Here is a 25030-nt window from a genome sequence, read left to right as displayed (position 1 = left end):
AAAATAAATTACCGGGATTGTGGCACGGGTGACAGTTCTCAGGGACTCCTGCAGGAGGAAGGTAAGGTCTTTGCCCCTCTCACTAATAGACTGCTCTTCTTTCTGAGGTCTTGCATTTGCTTTTGAGAGCCTGTCTGTCCTCTTTCAGCTGCCATTTCTGTGGGCTGGCAATGCCTGAGTCTCACTGAGGATTTGAAGAGTGAGAAAGCCCCTCCTCTATGTAACACCTGTTGTTCTTTGAGGACCTCTCTGAGTCTCAGACTCTACCATCCTCTCTGTTTCTCTTGATCAGGATTCATTGCTGCCTTCACAGCGGGCTCAGAGCAGATGCAAGCCCTATTCATTCAAGGCTCCTCAATCCCACTCTCCTCTCCCTGCGACTCACCCAGAAGCTCCTGCCACTATACCCATCTCTTCCAAATTTTTATCCTGCCCAAGGCAAACAAATTTCTCTACATATTAATATGTTTAGCATTCACATAGTTAGAATCATCAAATGTACTAAAAAGTTCAAGGTGAAAACAGCAGCTCTATCACACCCCTCCAGCACCAGCTCACCTTGCACAGGAAAGTCTCTTTTAGTTGCTGCTTCTGGTTTTTCGTTTTGTTTTGTTTTTTGAGATGGAGTCTTGCTCTGTAGCCAGGATGGAGTACAGTTGCGTGATCTCAGCTCACTGTAACCTCTGCCTCCTGAGTTCAAGTGATTCTCCTGTCTCAGACTTCTAAGAAGCTGGGATTACAGGCGCATGCCACCATGCTCACCTAATTTTGTATTTTTAGTAGAGACAGGGTTTCGCCATGTTGGCCAAGCTGGTCTTGAACTCCTGACCTCAGGAAATCCGCCTGCCTTGGCCTCCTAAAGGGATGGGATTACAAGCGAGAGCCACCAGGCCTGGCCTGCTTTTTGAATTTTAAATAATGTTCAAGAACTGCTATTTTTTTATTTGCTCATTTTAAAAATTATCTGCAGACATCCTAACATGACACAGGTAATTTCTTGTGTACACACGCATGCATGCAACCACCTATGTACAAACACAGATTTCCCTCTCCTTTTTCTCCCAGTTCAGTTTTAATTTTCAGGTAAATCAATATTCCATGTTTACACAATTTCCACTATTGTGTTTCTATATTCAGTAGTTAAGTGTTCTGTGGTTGTGTTTCTTTTGTTTTTCATCTTTTTTTATTTTCCAGGAGTTAGTAATCGCTTAGTGATTACTAGGCAATCTGTTTAGTTTGCTTGGTTGTCTGTGTACCTATCATTCATTCTTTCCCACATCCTCCTATCCTCCTATAACCTCTCATTATTATTTTCCACATGATGAAACACATTAGATAATAAATTGTATTCTGGTTGGGCAAAGTGGCACATGCTTGTAGTCCTAGCTACCTGGGAAGATTCCTTGAATCCAGAAGTTCCAGGCCAGCCTGGGCAATGTATCAAGACCATGTCTCTACAAAAAATTTTTTAAATTAGCCAAGCGTGGTGGTGCACACCTGTAGTCCCAGCTACTTGGGAGGCTGAGGTGAGAGGATAGCTTAAGCCCAGCAGTTTGAGGCTGCAGTGAGCTATGATTATGCCACTGCATAATGGCAGAATGCCTGGGCATCACTGTACTCCAGCCTGAGCGACAAAGCAAGCCCCCTGTCTCTTAAAAAAAAAAAACAACAACATTTTTTTTGGCGGGGCACAGCAACTCACGCCTGTAACCTCAACACTTTGGGAGGCCGAGATGAGTGGATCACCTGAGGGTGGGAGTTCAAGATCACCCTAGCCAACATGGCAAAACCTCATCTCTACTAAAAATGCAAGATAATTAGCCGAGAATGGTGGCATGCCTATAATCCCGGCTACTTAGAGGGCTGAGGAAGGAAGTTAGCTTGAACCTGGAGGCAGAGGTTGCAGTGAGTGGAGATCATGCCACTGCACTCCAGCTTGAGTGACAGAGTGAGACTCCATCAAAAAAACAACAAAACTCATTTTCTGGAGTTCTCTGTCATCATGCTCCAGTCTGAAAGTTTCTGTTGCCCAGGTCTTTCGTATACACATTATTTTAGGATTTCTTTTTACCATCATTGCAGAAATTCCTTTAGTCTCTGAATTGGATCACCTGTTTCTTAAATACAAGTATTTTTCTTTCTTGGTTTAATCTCTGGTTTTGGTAGGGCACATTCTCAACTGGCTACCTGGGAAACAATATTTATAGATAAATATTAAAAATTATTTTTTTGGCCAGATGTGGTGACTCACGCCTGTATTCCCAGCACTTTGGGAAGCCAAGGCAGGCATATTTCTTGAGTGCAGGGGTTCAAGACCAGCCTGGGCAACAAGACAAAACCCCATCACTATTTAAAAAACAATTATTTTATCAAAGTGTAATTTACCTAATGTAAGATGCACCCATTTTAAATGGACCTTTTTACAGGTTTTGATCAATTTTATGCTCCCGAGTAACACAACCACCGTAAGGAAGATATGGAACTTTTTCATTGCTCCAAAAAAACCAGTGCCCAACCCCAATCAATCTTCACCTCTACTCCATCCCCAGCTCCAGACAACCTTTCTGTTTTCTGTTACTAGAGATTAGATTAGATTAGCCTTTTCTAGAGTTTTATCTAAATGAAATCACACAGCAGTCTTTTCTGTTTGGCATCTTTCACTCAGCATAATGTTTTTGAGGTTAATCCGTATTGTTGTATGTATCAATAATTCATTCATTTGTAACAACAGATTTGTTGAGGTATAATTAACATACAATAAACTGCACATAATTAAAGTGTACCATTTGATAAGTGTTGACATATATACATGCCCATGAATCTATCGTCATTACTCTGTATAATTATTCTGAGAGTCATTAATGTTGTTACATGTATCAATAGGGCATTCTTTTTCATTGCTGAGTAGCACTCCAGTCCAGTATATATAGATATGCCACAGTTTATTTATCCATTCATGTGCTATAAACATTAGATTGTTTCCAGTTTGATCTATTCCAAGTAAAACTACTATGAACAGTCTTTGTGCAGGTAAAGCTACTATGTCCTTTCAAGTCTTTGTATGGACATATATTTTCTTCTGTCTTGGATAAATACCTACAAGTGAAACTGTTGAATTATTGGTAGGTGTATGTTTAATTTTTTTTTTTTTTTTTTTTGAGACAGGGTCTCCCTCTGTCGCTTGGGCTGGAGTGCAGTGGTGCAATCACAGCTCACTGCAGCCTCGATCAGCACCCCAGCTCAAGCAATCCTCCCACCTCAGCCTCTCTAGTAGCTGGGACTACAGGCAAAAGCCACCACACCAGCTAATTTTTGTATTGTTTGTAGAGACAGGGTTGTATCATGTTGCCCATGGCTGGTCTCAACCTCCCAGGCTCGTGATCCACCCTCCTCAGGCTCCCAAAGGGCTGGGATCACCGGCATGAGTCACCGAATCCAGCCTGTTTAACGTCTTGTTTTGTTTTGTTATTTTGAGTAGGAGTTTCACTCTTGTTGCCCAGGCTGGAGTTCAATAGCACTATCTCAGCTCACTGCAACCTCCGCCTCCTGGGTTCAAGTGATTCTCCTGCCTCAGCCTCCCAAGTAGCTGGGATTACAGGCACCCACAATGACACCGGGCTAATTTTTGTATTTTCAGTAGAGACAGAGTTTCACCATGTTGGCCAGGTTGGTGTTGAACTCCTGACCTTGTGATCTGCCCACCTTGGCCTCCCAAAGTGCTGGGATTACAGGTCTGAGCCACCATGCCCAGCCTCCTGTTCAACATTTAAACAAGCTGACAAACTGTTTGCCAAACTGGTTGGGCCATTTTACTTTCCTATAAGCGATGTATGAGAATTTCAGTTGCTCCACATCCTCTCCAAAACTCGGTTTTGTCAGAGTTTTAAATGTTAGCTACTGTGATAGGTATAATGTTATTATCTCTGTGTGGTTTGATTTTGCATTTCCCCGTTGACTAATGATGTTGAACATTTTTTGATGTGGTTATTGGCCATTCATATCTTCTTTTGTGAGGAATGAGTCTGTTCAAATTTTTTGCCATTTGTTTATTTGGGCTGTTTGCCTTCTTATTATTGAGTTGTAAGAGTTCTTTATATAGGGGGTGGGGAGGTAGCTGGGGTGGGGAGAAAAAGAAAAAAAAAAGAGTTTTTTATATATTCTGGATACGATCCAGGCTCGGTGGCTCATGCCTGTAATCCTAGCACTTTGGGAGGCCCAGGTAGGCAGATTGCCTGGGATAGGGAGTTTGAGACCAGCCTGTCCAACATGGAGGAGAACCCTGTCTCTACTAAAAATACAAGGTTAGCCGGGCATGGTGGTGCACGCCTGTAATCCCAGGTACTCGGGAGGCTGAGGCAGGAGAATTGCTTGAACCCAGGAGGCGGAGGTTGCAGTGAGCCGAGATCACGCCATTGTACTCCAGCCTGGGCAATAATTGCAAAACTCCATCTCAAAAAAAAAAAAATTCTGATACAAGTCTTTGTTAAATATACACATAAAAATATTTTCTGGCGGGTCACAGTGGCTCATGCCTGTAATCCCAGCACTTTGGGAGGCCTCAGGCAAGCAGATCGCTTGAGCTGAGGAGTTCAAGACCAGCCTAGGCAATATGGTGAAACTTCATCTCCACTAAAAATTAAAAAAAAAAAAAAAATTACCCACACATGGCAGCACATGCCTGTAGTCCCAGATACTCCAGAGGCTGAGATGGGAGGATAACTTGAGTCCAGGAATTCAAGGCTGCAACGAACTATGATCACATCACTGTACTCTAACTTGGGTGACCAAGTGAGACCTCGTCTCAAAAAAAAAATTAGCAACATTTTATATTTTCTCCCTGTTTCTGGCTTGTCTTCTCATTTTCTTTTGTTTTTTTCTTTTTTTGCGACAGGGTCTTACTCTGTCCCCCAGGCTGGAGTGCAGTGGCACAGTCATGGCTCACTACAGCCTCAGTCTTCCCAGGCTTAGGAGATTCTCCCACCTCAGCCTACAGGCACCTGCTACCACACCCAGCTAATTTCTGTATTTTTAGTAGAAACGGGGGTTTCGCCATGTTGGCCAGGCTGGTCACGAGCTCTTGGCCTCAAGTGATCCTCCTCGGCCTCTCAAAATGCTAGGATTACAGGCGTAAGCCACCGGGCTTGCATTTTCTTAGTGGTGTCTTTTGAAAAGCAGAGTTTTTCATTTTGGTAAAGTACCTTTTTTTCTAAATGGCTCATGTTCTTCTTTATTGTTCTGTTTAAGGTTATTTGCCTGCCTCCATAATGAAGAAGCAGTCTCGTGATGTAATTTAGGACGGGGGCTTGTGGTGGAGGTAGGGGTATTAGTTCTGCCACTGGAGGAACTGGAGACTCCATGTATCAGCCTGATCTCCAGAAGGTCCGGACACCGAAGGTCAGCTGTGTTGTAACTGCCCAGTGGGCTCACCTTGCCCGCTGCCTAGACAGAGCCGATTTACCAAGACGGGGAATTGTAATAGAGAAAGTAATTCACTCAGAGCCAGATGTATGGGAGACCTGAGTTTTATTATTATTCAAATCATTCTCCCTGCCTTGGGGATCAGAGTTTTTAAGGACAGTTTGGTGGGTAGGGTGCAGCCAGCGAGTCGGGGGTGCTAACTGGTTGGGTCAGAGGTGAAATCATAGGTAGTGGAAGCTGTCTTATGCTGAGTCGGTTCCTGGGTGGGGAACATAGGATCAGATGAGCCAGTTTATCTATCTGGGGGGTGCCAGCTGATCCATTGAGTGCAGGGTCTGCAAAATGTCTCAAGCACTGATCTTAGTCTTTATAATAGTGATGTTATTCCCAGGAGCAATTGGGGAGGGTCAGACTCTTATAACCGCCAGTTGCATGACTCCTAAACCGTGATTTCTAATCTTTCAGCTAATTTGTTAGTCTTGCAGAGTGCCTATTAAAATAGAAGGCATGTAACTCTGCCCTTCTGCCAATATTGATTGATCATGCTAAATGGCATGACCCATAAAATGGCCTAAGCCCACAAAGGTTGTTAATTTGAAGCAGTATAGAATACTTGATGGACACAAAGAGATGAACACTTTAATTAACACCCTGTCAGGAGCTGGAGTGCTGGTGTAGATGGATTCTCTGTACAATCGCCCTGTGTGGAATGCAGACTTAGGCTGTGGCAAAAGTGCCACCCAGCAATGATCACTGGGATTTTGAACCAAAAAATTTCCATTTGAGAGACAGTTACTAGCTTGCTATTGAACTTAATTGAAATGGTCACTGAGACTAAAGGCATAAAATAATCTTGAAACCTGACAGAGCCATAATGTCTTGGGCAATTTTGGAGAAACATGGCCAGACATGGTGGCTCGCACCTATAATGCCAGCACTTTGAGAGGCTGAAGCGGGCAGGATCACTTACAGTCAGGAATTCGAGACCAGCCTGGCCAACATGGCAAAACCCTGCTTCTGCTAAAAATACAAACAAACAAACAAACAAAATTATCCAGCCATGTTGGTGGGCACCTATAATCCCAGCTACTCAGGAGGCTGAGGCAGGAGAATCATGTGAACCTGGGAGGTGGAGGTTGCAGTGAGCCAAGATGCTGCCAGCCTGGGCGACAGAGCGAGACTCCGTCTAAAAACCAAAACAAACAAACAAACAAATACTGTAATGGGTCAGAAAGTGCCCAGAAGCATTCCATAACAAATGAAAATGGTGTATACAGGAACATGCTACCAGGTAGATGCGAAGAGCTACTCACCAGCTGGTAGTTTCTTTTCCCCCTAGAATTACAGATGCCCAATAGGTTCACCTTGCTTTTGCCTAGACAGAGCTGATTTATCAAGACAAGGGAATTGCAATAGAGAAAGAGGAATGTATCCAGAGCTGGCTGTGTGGGAGACTGGAGTTTTATTATTACTCAAATCAGCCTCCCCAGACAGTCGGGAATCAGAGTTTCTAAGAATAATTTGGTGAGTGCTGATTGGTTGGATGGATCATGAAATCATAGGGAGTCCAACGTGTTCTCTTGTGCTGAGTCAGTTTCTTGGTGGGGACCATAAGATTAGATGAGCCAGTTTATCGATCTGGGTGGTGCCAGATGGCCCATCAAGTGCAGGGTCTGTGAAATGTCTCAAGCACTGATCTTAGGTTTTACGATAGTGATGTTATCCCCAGGAGCAATTTTGGGGAGGGCCAGCATCTTACAGCCACCAGCTGCATGACTCCTAAACCATCATTTCTATCGTTTGGCTAATTTGTTAGTCTTACAAAGGCAATCTAGTCCCCAGGCAAGACGGGGATTTGTTTTGGGAAAGGGTTATTGGCTTTGTTTTAAACTATAAACTAAAAAATAAGTTCCTTTCAAAGTTTGTTCTGCCTATGCCCTGGAATGAACAAGGACAGGATGGAGGTTAGAAGCAAGTTGGAGTTGGTTAGGTCAGAGCTCCACTGTCTCCGTTATAATTTTGTTTTTTTGTTTTGTTTTGTTTTTGAGATGGAGTCTCACTCTATTGCCCATGCTGGAGTGCAGTGGCCAGATCTCGGCTCAGTGCAACCTCTGCCTCCCGAGTTCAAGTACTGTGCCTCAGCCTCCTGAGTAGCTGGGACTACAGGCATGAACCACTATGCCAGGCTAATTTTTTTTTAATATTTTTAGTAGAGACAGGGTTTCACCATGTTGGTCAGGCTGGTCTCAACCTCCTTACTCAAATGATCTGCCTGCCTTGGCCTCCCAAAGTGCTGGGATTACAGGCATGAGCCATCACGCCTGACCTCAGTTACAATTTTGCAATGACGGTTTCAGAATCCACTCTGGAACTTCCTGAGATGCTGCTGGATGCTGTGGCCACTTTGGCCACTCAGAAGGTGCCCTAGGAACAGTTCTCTATTGATCTACACAGAACTTCTTGATTGATGGATGGCAGTTCCCGGGTGAACAGATAGCATGCTGTTTGGAAGTCCACCCCTTTAATTAAAAAAGGCAAAAACAAGTCAGCTGTGTGGGCTTAACTCCATGCTGTTTGACTCCCTATTCGGATTTTTACCAACTCATGAGTGTAGCTAATGGCCAGGCCATGGGGTCAGGCAGGACGAAGGAGACTGGATTATTAACGGGATTGTCATACGGGGCATGGCCCCATGGAAACCACCATGGGAGTTTTTTTTCTTTTTTTTTGAGACGGAGTCTGGCTCTTGTTGCCCAGGCTGGAGTGCAATGGCTCGATCTCGGCTCACCGCAACCTCCGCCTCCCGGGTTCAAGTGATTCTCCTGCCTCAGCCTCCCGAGTAGCTGGGATTACACGCATGCGCCACCTCACCTGGCTAATGTTGTATTTTTAGTAGAGACAGGGTTTCTCCATGTTGGCCAGTCTGGTCTTGGACTCCTGACCTCAGGTGATCTGCCTGCCTCGGCTTCCCAAAGTGCTGGGGTTACAGGTGTGAGCCACCACGTGCGGCCCACCATGGGAATTTAAGGGATGTGTTAAAGTAGGACATGTCAATGGTCCTCAGAAGTAGTCCCTTCTAGGACTGGAAGGTGATTGGAATCTGCAGTCTCCTGCACACTCCCTGGAAGCGGCCACCCGGCTCCATGAAATGAGCAGACTCGGGAGTTGTAGCCATGCAGACATAAGCTGGATCTAGACATGTTCCTTTTGCACCCTCTCAGGCATAAAGTGCCTACAAGAATCATACTGTCTATCAACAGGAGAGACAGAGACTGCAGATAACGATGGAGAAGGTCTCCACAGAGAAGGTCTCACATAGACCTGGCAAACTGGACTGATGCTGCCAGCCCTGGGAGGCTACGAATGGGTCTTAAAAGAAACAGACACTCTGGGACTAGGCTTCGCATACCCAGGGGTAGATGCAAATGCTCAAAATACTAGAAAAGAATTGCAACAGAAAATACTGCACCAATTCGGAAGATTGAGTCACATTTCTTCAGACCGAGGAACACATTTCAAACCTCAAATCGAGGTTTGATAGGAACTGGAACAGACAATGGAAACATTTGCTGTTCAAAATCGGGGGAGATAAAGGAATAAAAGACTGGCTTGTATGGCTTTGTGTGTCCTCACACGCAACATGAGGGGGTCAAGGAAGGGCCCCTATCAGATGGATTACTCCACTTCTGTGGGGGATTTGGGGGAAAAGGGGGTGAGGGAAGATGCCAGCACAATTATACAATTCTTTTCCACATAACCTTATTTTCTTTTCTTTTCAAGACGGAGTTTCACTCTTGTTGCCCAGGCTGGATTGCAATGGTGCGATCTTGGCTCAATGCAACCTCCGTCTCCCAGGTTCAAGCGATTCTCCTGTCTCAGCCTCCTGACTAGCTGGGATTACAGGCATGCGCCACCACATCCAGCTAATTCTGTATTTTTAGTAGAGATGATGTTTCTCCATGTTGGCAAGGCTGGTCTCAAACTCCCGACCTCAGGTGATCCACCTGCCTCAGCCTCTCAAAGTGCTGGGGTTACAGGCATGAGCCACTGCGCCCAGCCTTATTTTCTTTTTCTCTACCCAATGCAGTGGCCCCTAGATGAGGGCTGTGATTGTGGGTGTCAGAAGCAGGGATGATTGCAAAGTAAGAATCCGTTACCCTGTTTTTAAACCTCTATGAATTCCTAAGGGCTTGATGCAGTGGATTGTGCCTTCATTCATCTGGCAAAATTGGGGTTGACAGTGTATTACCTAGTGGTTGAGATAATCCACTAGTCCTACACCTGTGTAACCTTATCATGTATCAATGGGAGTGGGCTGAGAGGGAGGCACTTCTTCAGATCGCACTGCTGATGGCATTTGGGACTAGCACAGTGGCCAAACCTAACATTTCTTCCAAAGGCAGAAAGTTTAGGCTGGGTGCTGTGGCTCATGCCTGTAATCCCAGCACTTTGGGAGGCTGAGGCAGGAGGATCACTTGAGCCCAGGAGTTCAAGATCAGCCTGGGCAACAAAGCAAGACCTTGTCTCTAACAAAAACAAAAATAAAAAAGTGTTTTAAAACTAGCCGGATATGGTGATGTGCACCTTTAGTCCCATCTACTTGGGAGGCTAAGAGGCAGGAGGATGACTTGAGCTTGGGAAGTTGAGGCTACAGTGAGCTGTGATTGCACCACTGCACTCCAGCCTGGGCAACAGAGTGAGATCATGTCTCAAAATGAAAAAAAAACAAACAAACAAAAAACAAAAAACCAGAAACAAAGAGGTGGAAAGTTTAACTGAAGAGAAGGAGAATTGGTAGCTGATTATAAAGAAATGAATGAATGGGTTACAATGAGGGGACATCACATATTACATCAATATTACATTGATGCCTTGAGAGGGGCTCAGCACAAGAGATGATATTTTCTCTTAGCTGAATTATACAGGCCAGGTATGATGGCTCATGCCTGTAATCCCAGCATTTTGAGAGGCCAAGGCAGGTAGGTCAACTGAGGTCAGGAGTTTGAGATCAGCCTGGCCAATATGGTGAAACCCCATTTCTACTAAAAATACAAAAATTAGCTGGGCCTGGTGGCAAGTGCTTGTAATCCTAGCTACTTGGGAGGCTGAAGCAGGAGAATCGCTTAAACTCGGGAGGCGGAGGTTGTAGCGAGCCAAGATCGCACTACTGCACTCTAGCCTGGGTGACAAGAGCAGAACTCCGTCTAAAAAAAAGAAAATTACGCAGGATGTCTGAAAGGGTGAAGCCATCTATTGCAAAGATCACGCCTGCTTTTGGAACCTGACAAAGCCAAATGGAAGTCTGCAAGCCCTAGTGGCATCGCTCGGGGAGACATTGTAGTCATATGCTATGATTAGTCCAGGGGGACTGGGCTCAGTGTTCATGACTAAGACTCTGGCAACGTGCCAGTATCTTTTGACTATGATTTTTCAGGTTATATCTACAGCCATATTGTGATACAGTGTTAACACTGACCTTGCTGCTAAGATTCAACTATCTTACATAAACAGGTCATGTGATAATACTGATATTGATGATCAAATGTATTGGGAAAATGACTGGTTCTGGGGAAAAACTGGACTGAACTAACCAAAGCTAGTTTCTCTGCCACCATGCTCTGAGATGCCCACGCACATGAAATCACTACATAGAGAAGTGCAGAAGTCCTCAACTCACAGTCCTCACTGAGTTGCTGGAGGATAGCAACACCAGTTACCAGCATGCCCGTGAGCCAGCCCGATGCCCTGGCCGGCATCACGTGAAGCAGAGCTGCCTGTGAGTCCACAGAATCATGAAGTTACAATTGGCGTTGCTTCAAGCCACAAAACATTGGGGTATTTTATTTCCTGCCAGTAAATAGACAAAACACTTGATATTTCCAGTCCCTCAGGCTTCCAGGATTCTGCTGGTTTTGATGTCCACCCCCACCCGCCAGTGCTTGGATTTGAGCTCTCTCTGCTCTGCCAAGTCAGACATCACTCTCCACTCTCCCCCCGCTTTCCAGAATGCTGACTTCTCCTGTCTGTGCTCATTCCTCCCCCGTTCTTCTTGTCCTTGTGGGTTTATGCCTTTTTTATCCCTTTATTGTAATTTTAGTGGGGTTTGGGGAGGGTGAAGAGATAAATAGATCTGCTTAATCTGTCCTGTTTAATTCAGTTTCTCTTGAATTCTTAACATATTCACAGGGTTTTCCCTTCACCTCCTTCTTTACTCAGGATCTGGCTCTGCTCATAGGCCCCTCCCGGATGCCATACAGCCCAGAGTTGAGAGGTTTGGGGTCAGGGTCCTGCTCATTCCCAGTGCTTCCTTGAGGGCCACACCACTCATCTCTTCCATGCCGCCCCCATCCCTGGCGAATGCCATCACCCACTGACCAGTGGTCACACCCTCTTCTCCATCAACTCTCAGTCTTCTCATTCTGGTGACTTCACCATCCCCATGAACGATCCAGCCATCAGCCTGGCCTCCGAGTTCCCTGACCTCCTTGTGTCACAAGGCTTCTCCTCTACCTCCTTCAGCCATGATGTCACAGGATCAAACCCCCACTGGGTCATCTCCCAGAGCTGCCTCTCCTCTGAAGTCACTAGTTCAGGCTGCCTACTCAGCACAACAGCCGGCTAAGAGGCCTCTCCTCCCATGTGGAGCTGATCCTGCAGTCTGTGCTCTGTATCCCTTCTCATGCTCCCACCAACTTATGCTGTCACCTTCTCCTTCTCTGTATGTTTGTTTGTTTGTTGAGACAGAGTCGTACTGTGTCACCAAGGCTGGAGTGCAATGGCAGGATCTCGGCTCACTGCAACCTCCAACCCCCCAGGTTCAAGCAATTCTTCCGCCTCTGCCTCCCCGGTGGCTGGGATTACAGGCATACCCCACCATGCCCAGCTAATTTTTTTTTTTTTTTTTTTTTTTTTTTTTGAGACGGAGTTTCGCTCTTGTTACCCAGGCTGGAGTGCAATGGCGCGATCTCGGCTCACCGCAACCTCCGTCTCCTGGGTTCAAGCAATTCTCCTGCCTCAGCCTCCTGAGTAGCTGGGATTACAGGCACGCGCCACCATGCCCAGCTAATTTTTTGTAGTTTTAGTAGAGGCGGGGTTTCACCATGTTGACCAGGATGGTCTCGATCTCTTGACCTCATGATCCACCCGCCTCGGCCTCCCAAAGTGCTGGGATTACAAGCGTGAGCCACCGCGCCCTGCAATTTTGTATTTTTTAGTAGAGATGGGGTTTCACCGTGTTGGTCAGGCTGGTCTCAAACTCCTGACCTCAGGTGATCTGCCCACCTTGGCCTCCCAAAGTGCTGGGATTACAGGCGTGAGCCACCACACCCGCTTCCTTCTCTGTATGTTTTCTGAGGGCTGCCCAGCACCCATTCACCAGCTGCCAGCAGCAGAGCCTGATTTTGCCTCTAGAACTCTCTGTTCCCCTCAGTCCTTGCCATCTAGGTTAAGCTGGCTCCACCCTCAGTCTAGTGTGAGCCAGGCCCTGCCAACCCACCACCTTGCCTGGTGATTGAGATGGGCTCGGGGGTGAACATCTGACCAAAGACAGGCCAGTTAGTCAAGAGACGAAATTCTTGGATTTTTGTGAAAGCCATTAGGTAAGTGGGGTCTTTGCTCGTTGGATTTAAGTCTGGGAGGATGAAGGCCAGTGCTGTTGCAGCCATTTTGCCACATGAGGGGAGGGTCTTTGGGAGGATAAAGCCAAGCATGGAGGAGAGCAAAGCCGGAGACCTGTGGCATCGATGCCTGAATCCAGCTGTGCCTGAAAGCAGCCCTGTAGCTCAACTTCCCAGATACAAGAACCCATTCAACCTTCTGGCCTTAGCCTGGTTAGTACTGTGACCCTACTGAATGTACCATCAGAAAAATCACGTTTAAAATGGCACAAGACAAAGACATGAATCTGAATACCTTCAAACATAGTCTACAGCACCCCCTGGTGGAAAACATTGTTTTTCAGAGTCCAGATAATAGGCCTTAATCTTATCCACCGCATGTCCCAATAGTCTGTATATATCTAGGTCAATTTAGAACATCTTTTCTAGTTCAAAAAGCATGTAATTGCTGCTATTTATAATCCTGATCACAGCTCATTCCGGTAATACTTTGTAATTCAGAACTATAATCCCCAATGAAACATGTCCCAAAATCATGCAGTGAATGTAGAATGTGCTAGATCATTAGGATTCTTTTTTTTTTTCTCTCCTCTCCTCTCCTCTTCTCTTTCTTTTCTTGTTTCTTTCTTCCCTCCCTTCCCCTCCCCTTCCCTCCGCTCTCCTCCTCTTCTCTTCTCTTTGAGATAGGGTCTCGCTCTATCGCCCAGGCTGGAGTGCAGTGGTGTGATCACCGCTCACTGCCAGCTCGACCTCCTGGGCTCAAGTGATCCTCCCACCTTGACCTCCCAAAATGCTGGGGTTATAGCAGGAACCACTGCGACCAGCTAGGAATCCATTTTTATAACTACAAGAAAAGAGAGAGGAGGAAACACAAAACCACAACGCGGTAGAATGTTAAAATTCAGTCAAGTATAACTTCACTGATTTCTGGTTTCAAGGATTGTATCCCACAAGTGCCTCTTTTCTCCCCGTATCTCATGGAAATGTTCAGAAAGAAGTAACCACATGACAGGGTAAAAAATGATCTGTTGCAGCCGGGCGCGGTGGCTCACGTCTGTAATTCCAGCACTTTGGAAGGCCGAGGTGGGTCGATTACCTGAGATCAGGAGTTCGAGACCAGCCTGACCAACACGGTGAAAACCTGTCTCTACTAAAAATAGTAATAATACAAAATTAGCCAGGCATGGTAGCGCATGCCTGTAATCCCAGCTACTTGGGAGGCTGAGGCAGAAGAATCGCCTAAACCCGGGAGGCAGAGGTTGCAGTGAGCCGAGATTGCGGTTTTGCACTCCAGCCTGGGCAACAAGAAGCAAAACTGTGTCTCAAAAAAAAAAAAAAAAAAAGGGAAAAAATCTGTCCCAGCAAATGAAAAAGCTGGAGACAATGTCACTAACAGAACTGAAAATCTGAGGAATTTGAGGAAATGTATTTTTCGTTGAGAGCGAAGTCACGCAGTGCTGAGCTGAGCGCCTGGCACAAAGGAGGGGCTCCCCGGAGGAAGGTGAAAAGGTCTCCCTAGCAGAGCTCCGCCCAGCCCAGCTCTGAGCAGCGGGCCCCAGGCATCAGGGTTTCAGGGCTGAGGAGTGTCCAGCGCCGCCCGATCGCGCCGCGCTTCCTCCGTCACTAAGCCAACGGGGGCTGGGATGGGGGCGGGGACTGACAGCCAGAGGCACGTGCACAAGGGGGTTCGGAAGCCGGAGAGGGAAAGCGCCCGGCGCCCCAGCCGCCACCCCAACCCAGCCACTTCCTCAGCTGCCCAGGCGCCGCTGCAACCCGACCACTCTGCGGTCCACCTGCTGCGGCCAGATGAACCGAGGCTCCGGGAGAGTGGCCCTGCCGCATCCCGACCTCCACAAAGCAGGGGGCGGAGAAGCCCAGGTGCCCTCAGTGCCTGCGCAACTCGAGCCCGGGCTGCCTCGCGCCTTATCCTTGGGGCTCCCCCTGGCGGCTATTCCTGTCCCTGCAGAGAAATGTGCCTGTGGCCTCGTCTGCATCCACACAGCCGTAAGAGGGGATAAGCCGCAGAGGAGCAGGGAGGCTGTAAAAAATGATCCATGCAGACCCCCAGGGAGCCCACACCAGCATCCAGAGCGTCAGCCTCCAACTCCGCTCGCCAGGGTGAACAGCCCACAGACAATCACCCCGAAGTAAGGGCCGTCCGCCTCCTGAAAAAGGTGGATAAGGAAGGGCAATCCGTTAAAGAATGGAGTACGCGAATTCTAAGTGTAAGAATGTACGGCCGGGCGCGGTGGCTCAAGCCTGTAATCCCAGCACTTTGGGAGGCCGAGGCGGGTGGATCACAAGGTCAAGAGATCGAGACCATCCTGGTCAACATGGTGAAACCCCGTCTCTACTAAAAATACAAAAAATTAGCTGGGCATGGTGGCGCGTGCCTGTAATCCCAGCTACTCAGGAGGCTGAGGCAGGAGAATTGCCTGAACCCGGGAGGCGGAGGTTGCGGTGAGCCGAGATCGCGCCATTGCACTCCAGCCTGGGTAACAAGAGCGAAACTCCGTCTCAGAAAAAAAAAAAAAAAAAAAAAAAAAAAAAAAAAAAAAAAAAAAAATGAATGTACTTAAAATATTCAAATTAATACCCTTAATAACATCAGTGGCGAAATCTCGCATTCGCAATAAACAACCTGGTGTACAAAATGTGGTATATCATGCAATGGAATATTATTTGGCCTCTAATAGGAATGAAATTCTGACACATGCTACAGCGTGGATGGACTCTGAAAACATTACCCTGAGTGAAATAAGCCAAACGTGGAAGGACAAGTGCTGTATGATTCCCTGTATATGCGGTGTTTAGAATAGGCAAATTCATAGAGGGGAAAGTAGAATAGAGGGGACGTTAGTGCTTAATGGGCATAGAGCTTTTGTTGGGGATGATTAAGAGTTATAGTGGTGATGGTTACACAAAAATTTTGGCTGCACTTAATGCCACTAAACTGTACATTTAAAAGTGGTTAAAATGAGGCTGGGCACGATGGCTCACACCTGTAATCGCAGCACTTTGGGAGGCCTAGGCGGGTGGATCACCTGAGGTCAGGAGTTCGAGACCAGCCTGGCCAGCATGGTGAAACCCCATCTCTACTAAAAATACAAAAATTAGCCAGGCATGGTGGTGTGTGCCTGTAATCTCAGCTCCTAGTGGGGCTGAAGTAGGAGGATCGCTTGAACCTGGGAGGCAGAAGTTGCAGTGAGCCAAAATCCAGCCTGAGTAACAGAGTGAGACTCTATCTCAAAAAAAGAAAAAAGACTGAAGTGGCAAATTTTATGTTATGTGTATTTTACCACAATAAAAATACCACCCCCCAAAAAACCCGTTATAGAAAAAGGAGCAATCATAGAACAAGAAACAGTTCTTAGAAATTCAGCCCGTAATGGTAAAAATGGAGAACTCAATAAAAGCAGAGGATAATGAAATGGATGCTGTTTTGTGAGCACTGTGATTTAGGAGACTACCTAAGGAACTCTCTTAGGAAATTTCTGAGGACTCTATTCAGATTTACAATTATTTCTATCCTTAGTAAGTCCTATTTCCAAAGTCCTTGGTTCCAATATCAAAACTGAAGCATCAACTCAAAAGCATAGCATTTATTTCACCATGTAAAGAAAACATCTCTTGCACCTCACCTTAAGGCTGAGTGCCAATGGTTGGGGTCCCTAAAAGGAGAAAAGTGGGGCATGGGGAATGGCAGCGGAGAGGAAGAGCTTAATTCTGCCTGAAAGGGAGCAAAGCCCAACTCTTCAGGCCCTGGAGGATGCAAGAGGGAGAAGAAAGAGGTCTGCCTGGGAGCCCAGGAACACATGTTCTTGTTTTCCCTTCTTGGTTTGGAATTGGGGCCTGGTATGGTGGACCATCCAGATGGGTATGGGGAACTTAGGGACATGGATAGGGGATGCTTTGAACCAGAAGCCCTGTGGGTTGCAACATCCAGGCAAGATTTGGGCAAGAGCATAGGAGAGGCAGAGGGAGGTGGAAAGCAAGACGAACCAGGAACAGCCCCCAGCCCCCTCATGTTGCAGCATGACACCAGGCCTCCAGGTATTCCCACTTGACACAGTGAGGAGAGGCCAGCTGCTGAGAGGCCTCTGGGCCAGCTGTGACCTGGGGTTGAGGAGATGGGTCATCTGTAGCTGGGAGCAGTGGACACCATGGCATACCCAGGACCGTGTGGGACCTGCAGTTCCCAGCAGATGCTAGTCCAGAGACCAGACTAGCCACCCTGGGTCAGGGTGGTGGGGACAGCACCGAGACAGCCAGCCCTCTCCCACTATGCCCAAGTGCCGCCTTGGAAAAGGCAATGAGATGGAGAAGGACTGCCCCGTTGAGAATATGAATTCGGAAATGACTATATATTTACTTAAAAGACAGCATCTAATCTGGAGGAGACAGAAATTCCATTAACTACCAAATTAATGCATTTCCTCCTGCTGCCGGTGTGAGAAAGGAAGGAAGGAAAGATCAGATATGGTCTCCATTGTCTGCCCCTCTGAGTGTATTGTGTACATTTACAACCTTGCCACGTAAACGTTAATCAGATTCAGAACACAATAAATAGTAAAACAAGGAACAATAGCGAGAAGGAAGCCAGCAAAACATGTGGTTAAGTTTTAGTTGTTGCTCCTAAATGTTTGAAAAACTTAACATAAGTGATAAGAAAGAATCACGAAACTATAAAAGACAATATTCAAAAATAAAAGATAATATTTAAAAAATTATCTAAAATACGAGAATCTAGACTCTTTCAACTAACCTGAGTGCATTTATTTTTTAATAAATTATACCTTAACAATTTTGATTTTAGAAGTAAAAACACGGCCAGGTGCAGTGGCTCACGCCTGTAATCCCAGTACTTTGGGAGGCCGAGGTGGGCGGATCATGAGGTCAGGAGGTCCAGACCATCCTGGCCAACATGGTGAAACCCCATCTCTACTAAAAATACAAAAAATTAGCCAGGCCTGGTGGCGCTTTGATCCCAGCTACTCGGGAGGCTGAGGCAGTAGAATTGCTTGAATCAGGGAATCAGGGGTTGCAGTGAGCCAAGATCACACCACTGCACTCCAGCCTGGCAACAGAGTGAGACTCCATCTCAAAAAATAAAAATAAATAAAAACACAAAGCATTTTCTCTCCACACTCCCTGCTCTCCACAGACTCAAGGTCTCTCTATGTGGTGTCTTTACACCAGCACGGCAGCCATGGGGCAGTCACACGGCTTGTATGGTGGCTTTTGTGACCAGGACTGAGAAGTCGCATTACCTCACTTCTTTATAACCACCAGCCCATCTAGATTCAAAGGAAGGGGACATAGATGTTACTTCTCAAAAAGGAGTGCAAAAGTAAGTCGCATTGCATGACAGGTATGTGACATGAAGGATATTGTCGTGGACAACTTCAGAAAATACAATATGCCACAGCCTGCCCTCGGACTACAATTCACATCCAACCACGTGAAAACACAAGGCTCTTCCCATTATGGCATCAACTCAAGGTCTAGCATTTCTGCGTCCAGATCGGGTCCAGATCGGGTCCAGATGCAGGTGAGTCTCCACAGGTGTGCTTCACCAACTTTCTGCAGCTCTTAGGGTACCTGTTCTGGAATAAAAATGAGATCATCCCAGCTCTGTGGGATGGTCAAGAGCTTCCCTGGAATGTGGCATCATAACATTCCACTCGCACTCCCTGAGCACCTTACATGCCTGGCACTGTGTGGAGCCGTGGAAAACCTGGATGAATAGGAAAGACACAGAATTTGCCAATTCAAGCTTTGGTGTAGCCTTTCCTCTATTACTGTCACGGGTTTCACTGATGCAGGGCAGGTGAGCCCCCAAATTGAGGCTTAGCCAGGGAGGGTTCTTGGCTTCACTCAGGAAAGAATTCAAGGACAAGCTGGTGGCAAGGGTGGATTATGCAGAAATTTCTAGAAAAAGGTTGGTAACTTCTGGGTTGTTTGGTCATTGCAGTGGAAAGGGGAATTAAATTCTAGGTGTTTCCATGGCAATGGTAAACTGACATGGCACTCGTGGGCATGCCGTATGGCGTGTTCTCAACTCTTCCTTGTTTCAGCTAGTTTTCAGTCTGGTCCGGAGTCCAAGTGCTACCTCTGGAGTCAGGTCCTGCCTCCTATCTCACCACTACTTGGATGTCATCCCCAATTGTGGAAGCTTCTTCAGTTTGCTTAACTTTATTACATTCAACTTTAAAATCTCATAGCTACATTCCATGCTGAGTTCAGGTTTTTGGACATATGCTGATAAACACATATTTGGAGGGATCACACAGTGGTCCTGCCAGCCAGCCTCACTTTCCATTGTGGCTACATCCTCATCTGTATAGCAAGGTTTTTTGTTTGTTTGTTTGTTTGTTTGTTTTGTTTTGTTTTGTTTTTACCGTTTTTTGAATATTTATCTTATGAAAAGCGGGAATACTGAAAGCATAACTATGAAGATTTCATATAATTGAGACACATAGAAAAGATTTACCTACAACAGGAGGTCCATTGGCGGTAAGCTAACAGACCTACCTGGTAGACTGTGCGTTCTATCTCTTAATGAAAGGAACAAAATACACAAAATCCTGGAAATGTACCACTGGAGACTGAGTTTAAAATGTACTGTATTATTGGTGACTTGATATTAAATACAGTTGATGATATACTTCCCCTCTTTGGAAAGAGAATCTTCCTGATGGCCTGTGGTTCCCATTCTCTCCCATCAGGCCCAAGCCTGCATTTTTAGGTGTGCCACACAGCATCCACAAAAGCAGAGAAAGACCCGCATTATCTATTTCCCCGGCTACTGTTAACGGAGTACCACAAATGTGGTGGCTTAAAACAACACATGTTTATTCTCTTACAGTTCTGGAAGTCAGAAGTCCAAAATCAGTTTCATGGACCCAAATCCAGGTGTTGCTGGGGCCTTGCTGTCTCTGGAGAATCCATTTCCCATCCATTTCCAGTCCCGGAGTCGCATTTCTTGCGTCCCTTGGCCCCTGTCCTCCAGCGGCGCAGCATCCTGCTTCAGTGTCGCTTTGCTTTGTGTGTCGAATCTCCCCCTTATAAGGACACTTGAGATTACCTTTAGGGCCCACCCAGATAATCCAGGATAATCTTTCCACCTCAAGATGCTTACATTCAAATGGAGAAACACTATTGACTAAAATGAAGTAAATCTATATCTAAGAACATGGAAAACGTCCAGGACATGTAATAAAGTGTAACTATTAGAATTAGAAAGTAATACTCAACCACCAGTTAGAAAATATAATAGAAGAAAAGGACCTACAAGAGCAATATAAAAAATAAAATGCTTTTAAATAAACAACACAATTTATAGGTTCTGGGGATTTGGAAATAAAAAGTTAAAAAAAGAAAATAAAAATACAATATAAAGCCGGGCGCGGTGGCTCAAGCCTGTAATCCCAGCACTTTGGGAGGCCGAGGCGGGTGGATCACGAGGTTAAGAGATCGAGACCATCCTGGTCAACATGGTGAAACCCCGTCTCTACTAAAACTACAAAAAATTAGCTGGGCATGGTGGTGCGTGCCTGTAATCCCAGCTACTCAGGAGGCTGAGGCAGGAGAATTGCCTGAACCCAGGAGGCGGAGGTTGCGGTGAGCCGAGATCGCGCCATTGCACTCCAGCCTGGGTAACAAGAGCGAAACTCCGTCTCAAAAAAAAAAAAAAAAAAAAAAAAAAAAAAAAAAAAAAAAAAAAAAATACAATATAAAAAGAAAAAAGAAGTAACAAGAAATACATCAAACTCACTTAAGGAAAAGAAAAACACTACAGAATGATACAAAAATAGCCCATAACACATAGCAGTCTTGCACAAAAAGAGTCAACACCATAAAATGTAAATTTTCCATAAATTAATTTATAAGTTTAACACAATAACAAAGAAAGTGCCAATGACTTTCTAATAATTAGAAAAATGATTAAAAAGTCAATATAAAATATTAATGCGTAAGAATTACCAGGAAAATTCTGGAAAGGAGGAGCCATGAGACAGAGGATGGGGAGTAGCTCTGTAAGTTAATTTAAAATATTATAATACTTCAGTCATGAAAACATTATAGTAGTGGTTTGTATTAGTCAGACTGACCAATGGAACAGAAGAGAAAATCCAGAAATGCATGAAGATACGTTGAGGATTGTTCTTTATGATCATATGAGGAGAAATGAATTATTCAATGAATGGTAATAGGACAGCTGGGAACCAGGCAGAAGAAAATAAAGTTGGATCCACACCTGACTCCTCACATCAGGATAAATTCCAAATGGGTCACAGATTTAAATGTAAAAGTGAGACTGTATGTCCTTGAAGAATGAAACAATAATTGGAGAATGTGTTTGTAGCTTTTGCTTTTCTGATACTGATTTAAAATCCAAAAGGCATTTAAAACATTTTAAAAGACTACATTTGAAAATGTACTTGGCAAAAACACACTCACATTATAAGCAGAGTAGACACATCAAAAAAGAGCAGACACATCCACTGGGATTTTTTTTTGCAAATCATGTCATAAATGTGTATTCTCCTAACATATAAAGAAATCTAAAAAATTATAAGAAAAAGACCAATAACCCAACAGAAAAGTGAGCAAAAGATATAAACAGACAGTTCTCAAAAAAGATATGCAAAAGGCCTATAAACATGAAAATATGTTCGGCCTCACTCAGAAGAGAAACGCAAATTTAAACTACACCATGATACTTTTATTCCCTTGGATGCCATTTTTCTTTTTTAAATATCAAATTGGAGAAATTAAAAACACAGGCTGCATCCAGGCTGTACACAACAAGACACTCTAAGTCATTGCTGGTACCAGTGTAAATTGGCATAATCCCTATAGGGGACAATTTGGCAACATCTCTCCAAATTACAGCGCATTTCCCCGGGCAATTTGCCTATAGATGTACTTGGATATATGCAAAATGAGGCTGTACAAGGCTATTCATTGGAGCAGCAATAGCAAAGAGTAACTGATTAACCAGGTTACACACTGTGAGTCAATGGAATCTGTGCAGCCATTATTGGTGCTCCATGAAACAAGAAACAAGACCTCCAAGAGACTGTTAAAATAAGATAGCAAGGTACAGAACAGTGTTACCTTTTATGTAAAAAAGGGAGTAGAAGAAAATACATTCTTCTATGCAAATGCCCAAGGATTTCCACAAAACATGCAAGAATCTACCTATGGCTCTCCCTTTGGGGAAACTGGGCTGACGGGGGACAGGAGTGGTGGGGAGACTTTTCACTGTATATTTATTTATTTATTTATTATTTATTATTTTTATTTTATATTTATTTTATTTTTGAACCATGTCAGTGTATTGTATTTTCATAAAACAAATATAAAATATTTTAAAGAGAGAAGCAAATTATAAAACGGTACATAAAATAATCTATTTTCTCATATATGCATTTTTAAAAGCTACAAAGTCTTTTATTTTTGCTTACACGATTTTGGGTACATTAATTATTACAGATGTGAGCTACCACGCCCAATCCCTATTTTAACATTTATTAGTGAAAAAAATGACATATTTCTGTTTCCTCCTCACTATTCTTTAACCAATGGAATCCTGACTTTTACCCTCTACTTTGGATTCAATGTTTCTAACTTCACTTGAATATATATATGTTTTTATTAGAACTCCAGAACTTGTTTGCTACTGTGAGATTCAGGCCAAATTGGTTTCAAAAGTTGTTTTGCTTCATTTAAACTTAAGAAATCGTTTTTCTTTATCTGCTGCTGCAGTGATTCCACAAACAGCAACTTCTAATTCCTTCTGTCAACTCCTCCAAATTTCATGACTTTATGGGGAGCAGGGGAAGGACTAAAAATCTCAGAAGAAAGAGTTTTACACCCCTTGCCGCTAAAGCGGGAGAGAAACCAAGACCTTCCAGAGAGAAAGCGCCACCTGCAGCTGAAGCTATTTATAGTACAGGAGTTGGATTTAAATATAATTCTGTCCTCTGGTAACTCCAGCCAACTGCTACTTTAAGATTTGGCCCCGCCCTTTATGTAAGAGGGCATCTTTTGTTTCAGTACCTTACAGATGAAATAGAAATTTAGCAGGCAGCAGATAAGTAACAAGCTCTGATGTGGGCCACTGGAAGTGAGAAGCAGTGTGGTAGCCGGAGGCTGGCTGTGCAACCTTGGCATGAGGACTAGAATGGATTTAAAATAGTCTGCTCCTTGAATATAAAATGACACTGGCTCTGTAGAAAACAGTGTGTCAGTTCCTCAAACAATCAAGCATAGAATTATGTGATCCTGGCCAGGTGCAATGGCTCACACCTATAATCCCAGCACTTTGGGAGGCCAAGGTGGGTGCTGAGGTCAGGAGTTCGAGACCAGCCTGGCCAACATGGTGAAACCCCGTCTCTAGCAAAAATACAAAAATTAGCTGGGTGTGTTGGTGCATTCCTGTAGTCCCAGCTACTTAGGAGGCTGAGGCAGGAGAATCACTTGAACCTGGAAGACAGAAGCTGCAGTGAGCCGAGGTCGCACCACCCACTCCAGCCTGGGTAACAGAGCGAGACCCTGTCACACACACACACAAATACTTATTTCAAAAAAGCATTATATGATCCAGCAATCCCACTTCTAGATATGTACCCAAAACAACTGAAAACAGGGACTCGAAGACCAAAAGGTGGAAGCAAAGGGTCCACAGAAGAATGAATGGATAAATAAAATGTGGTATATACTGTACAGACAATGAAATATTATTTGGCCTTAAAAAGAAATGAGGTGGGGCTGGGTGGCTCACACCCATAATCCCAGCACTTTGTGGGAGGCCAAGGTGAGAGGATCACCTGAGGTCAGGGGTTTGAGATCAGGCTGGCCAACATGGCAAAACCCATTTCTACTAAAAACACAAAAATTACCCAGGCATGGTGACGCACGTCTATAATCCCAGCTACTCGGGAGGCTGAGGCACGAGAATTGTTTTGAACCTGGGAGGCAGAAGCTGCAGTGAACTGAGATCATCCCACTGCACACCAGCCTGGGCAACAGAGCAAAACTCTGTCTCAAAAAACAAAACGAAACAAAAAAAAGGAATGAACCTCTGAAACATGTTACAGCATAGGATAAACCTTGAAAATATCATGTTAAGTGAAATAAAAAGACACAAAAGGACAAATACTGTATGATTCTACTTACATGAGGTAGCTAAAGTAGTCACATTCATAAACACAGAACGAAGAATGGTGGAGGCAGTGGCTCACACCTGTAATCCCAACACTTTGGGAGCCTGGGGTGGGAGGATCGCTTGAGCCCAGAGTTGGAGACCAGCCTGGGCAACATAGTGAGACCCTCATCTCTGCCAAAAATTAAAAAATTAGCCAGGCATAGTGGCACACGCCTGTAATCCCAGCTGCTTGGGAGGCTGAGGTGGAAGGATTGCTTGGGCCTAGGAGGTTGAGGTGATAGTGAGTTGAGATCGTGCCACTGTACTCCAGCCTGGGCAACAATGCAAAACCCTGTCTCTAAAAAAGAAAAAGAAAAAATAATAGAACTGTGTTTGCTGGGGGCTGGAGGGAGGGGGAAATGGAGAGTTAGTATTTAACGGGCGCAGAGTTTCAATGGGTAAGATGGAAAATTCTGGAGATGGACGGTGGTGATGGTTGCATAACAATGTGAATGCACTTAATGACTCTGAATTGTACACTTAAAAACTATTTCAGTGGTAAATTTTACATTTAGTATATTTTATGACCAAAAAAGGTTTAAAAAATTCCCCCTTCATCTTTATCTATATTACCCATCAGTCCATGGACCTTAGAGGAAAGTTGTGAGATTATTGATTTAACCAAATTGGTCTCTGGACCTCATTCTCACCATGTGTGAAATGAAAGAGTTGGCTGGAGTTTCCAAGATTTCAAGTAGAGATGTTGAGTCAGAAGATGGGAGATGTGGGGAAGTAACTTCCCATGGAAGGTATTGTCGCCTACTAGAATATGGAATTCTGC

The sequence above is a fragment of the Sapajus apella genome, unplaced genomic scaffold, assembly GCF_009761245.1.
Source record: "Sapajus apella isolate SASKATOON/1434 unplaced genomic scaffold, GSC_monkey_1.0 scaffold12, whole genome shotgun sequence".
NCBI lineage: Eukaryota > Metazoa > Chordata > Mammalia > Primates > Cebidae > Sapajus > Sapajus apella.
This window is presented reverse-complemented; position numbering follows the sequence as displayed.